Source organism: Apium graveolens, unplaced genomic scaffold (assembly GCF_009905375.1).
Source record: "Apium graveolens cultivar Ventura unplaced genomic scaffold, ASM990537v1 ctg8195, whole genome shotgun sequence".
Lineage (NCBI taxonomy): Eukaryota > Viridiplantae > Streptophyta > Magnoliopsida > Apiales > Apiaceae > Apium > Apium graveolens.
This window is the reverse complement of record NW_027420969.1, coordinates 4,381-7,716: the sequence shown is the minus strand read 5'-3', so window position 1 is coordinate 7,716 and position 3,336 is coordinate 4,381. Positions and strand designations below refer to the sequence as shown.

The following is a 3,336-nucleotide window of genomic DNA, read 5'->3' as shown; positions in this document are numbered from 1 at the left end:
TCATGATGTCATCCTCCCTTCCTTGTCCTCTTTCTATTGGTTGGATGACATCACTCCCACTAATCCCTTTGATTAACTTCCTAATCGTTTGCCTAATGACCGCTGATCTGTTATACGGTTCGCTTAACTTTCGTTCTCGTTTATCGTTTGAAGGATCATACCCGGGATCTTATTACTTAGGTTCCCTTAACCTTTCTCAATACATTATATTCCTTTTATGATCCTCTATTATAATCCTTTAATTTAAATCCTTTTTATCCTGTCACCTTTTTCTCAATTCTTTCCGTATCTAGTGGATTTCCGGGAAAAATCAAAGTGTTCGGAATTGGATTCTGACGATCTTTACATACACTTATATACCATATAGAGTACTAATAAAATCTCAGAATATCCATAACAGAACCCCTACATAGTGTGGCATGAAAAGTTTTCTCGTTCAGCAAAAACACTATTCATAAGGGTTTCAAAATTTCCTCAAAAATTGGGGTTATTACATACGGGGCTCACCCACGAGCTGTCAGAAATAGGATAAATGATGCCTGCATCTAGCCATTTCAGAATTTCTTTCTTCACCACCTCCTTCATGATGGGATTCAGTCTTCGCTGCTGTTCCACAGTTGGCTTACTACCTTCCTCTAGCAGAATTTTATGCATACAATATGAAGGACTTATCCCCTTGATGTCTGCTATGGTCCATCCTATAGCCGATTTGAATTCTCTCAAAATCCTTAAGAGCTTGTCTTCCTCACTACCTGAAAGGTCAGATGAAATAATAACAGGTAACGTAGATGAATCACCTAAAAAAGCATACCTCAAGTGTTCAGGTAATGGTTTGAGCTCCAAGGTAGGTGCTTCCTCTATTGATGGTTGAGCTTCCCTTCAGCATTCTTAAGGTCAGAAGTACCAAGAGATTCAAATGGTATGTCCAGCTTTCGCTTCCATGGAGAAGCGTTCAGATATTGTAATTGCTCATTGCTATCTTCATCATCGCTGTCAAAATCCCCCACTAAGGCCTTTTCCAATGCATCAGACATTAGCATGTGATCGAGTTCCGAAGTAACCGCAGTATCAATCACATCCACTTTTAAGCACTCCTCATCTTCTGTAGGGAATTTCATTGCCTTGAATACATTGAAGGTCACATCCTGATCTTGGACCCGCATAGTAAGTTCTCCCTTTTTGCACATCTATCAAGGTACGGCCAGTAGCCAAGAAAGGCCTTCCCAAGATTATGGGAATCTTCTTATCTTCCTCAAAATCCAGAATAACAAAATCTGCTGGAAAGAAGAGCTATCCACCTTGACGAGCACATCCTCAACTATGCCCCTTGGGTAAGTAATGGAACGGTCAGCCAATTGTAGCGACATGCATGTGGGTTTTGGATCAGGCAGATCCAGCTTTTTAAAGATCGACAACGGCATCAGATTAATGCTTGCTCCCAAATCACAAAGGCACTTGTCAAATGTTAGATTGCCAATTGTGCAAGGAATGGTGAAGCTTCCCGGATCTTTCAGTTTTGGTGGTAACTTTTGCTGCAGAACAGCGCTGCATTCTTCCGTGAGAGCAACGGTTTCAAGGTCATCCAGTTTCACCTTTCTTGAAAGAATAGTCTTCATAAACTTCGCATAACTAGGCATTTGTTCAGAGCTTCAGCGAAAGGTATATTGATGTGAAGTTTCTTGAACACCTCCAGAAACTTCCCGAACTGTCTATCCAGCTTTTGCTGCTGCAATCTCTTAGGAAAAGGTGGTGGAGGATAGAGCTGTTTCTCCCCTGTATTAGCCTCAGGCAGAGTGTGTTCAACAGTAGTCTTCCTTGGTTCCGCCACTTTCTCCTTTTGCTTAGATTCTTCATCTCTAACTTCAGCTTCGACTTCCTTTTGCCTTTTCAGCATCAGCCACTTTCCAGACCTTAAGGTAATAGCCTTGACTTGCTCTTTAGCTTCCTTCCTGCCTGGTACTTCCGTGTCACTGGGAAGAGTGCCAGGTTGACGATTGAGCACTGCATTGGCTAATTGACCGATTTAATTTTCCAAGGTCTTGATAGAAACCGCCTGACTCTTGCACAACAGCTTAAGTTCCTCAAAATCCGCACTAGTAGGTGCAGCTGCACTTCCCTGTCGAGGATATGATTGCCTTGTAGAATACTGTTGTGGTTGCTGGAATTCAGGTGGGTTAAACTGTTTACTCACTCCTTGCTGATATGGTGGCTGAATAGCATTCTGATTATTCCCCCAGCTGAAATTTGGATGATTTCTGTTATTAGGATGATAAGTCGCTGGCACAGGCTGCTGTTGTCGCTGATAATTATTCACATACTGAACAGATTCATTTACAAGAGAACACTGATCCGTAGCATGAGAACCTGCACAAAGCTCACAAACCATAGCTATTTGATTAACTCCATACGTAGCCAAAGAATCAACCTTCATTGATAGCGCTTGGAGCTGGGCTGCAATAGCGGTGGCTGCATCAACTTCCAGAATACCTGCTACCTTGCCTGACGTCATCCTCTGAGTTGGGTTTTGATGCTCATTTGCAGCCATCGTCTCGATAAGATTATACGCCTCAGTATAGCTTTTAGCTCATAAGGCTCCTCCAGCTGCTGCATCGAGCATGGGCCGAGATTGGGCCCCCAAACCATTATAGAAACCAGTGATCACCATCCAATCCGGCATTCCATGATGTGGACATTTTCTCAACATTTCCTTGTAGCGTTCCCAAGCCTCGCACATAGATTCTGTAGGTTGCTGCGCAAACTGAGTAAGAGCACTCCTCATAGCAGCAGTCTTTGCCAATGGATAAAACTTCACCAGAAACTTTTGCGCAAGATCTTGCCACGTAGTGATGGACCCAGCTGGTTCAGAATGTAACCAGTCTTTAGCCTTATCCCTCAGTGAGAATGGGAAAAGCCTCAACTTGATAGCCTCATCAGTCACGCCATTATACTTAAAAGTGCTGCAAATCTCGACAAAATTCCTTATGTGCATGTTGGGGTCTTCAGTTGCCGCTCCTCCAAAAGAAACAGAATTCTGCACCATCTGAATAGTGCCCGGCTTGATTTCAAAGGTGTTAGCTTGAATAGCCGGATGAAGGATGCTTGACTGAATGTCATCAATTTTAGGCCGAGAAAAATCCATAAGAGCTGGATCAGCTTGAACAATACGATCTCCCATGTTTACTGGTTCTTTCTGCTCAGTTCCTGAATCCGAATCCTCAAAATCTAACTTCTCCGGAATATCAAGAACTTCGTCTGTCTCCTCAGCTGTATCTAAAGTCCTCTTGCGAGCACGAGAACGAGTTTGCATAAACGCTTGCTAAAGTACCTGAAACACAA

The 3,336-nt window shown here is 42.9% G+C and overlaps 1 non-coding gene across 1 annotated transcript; it reads left to right on the top strand.

The window, feature by feature from the left end:
• Positions 1-2,675: 2,675 nt before the first annotated feature.
• LOC141704738 (small nucleolar RNA R71) lies at positions 2,676-2,782 on the top strand. The gene has a single exon (XR_012568057.1). It is a non-coding gene; the product is annotated as a small nucleolar RNA R71 (small nucleolar RNA).
• The last annotated feature ends 554 nt before the right edge of the window (positions 2,783-3,336 follow it).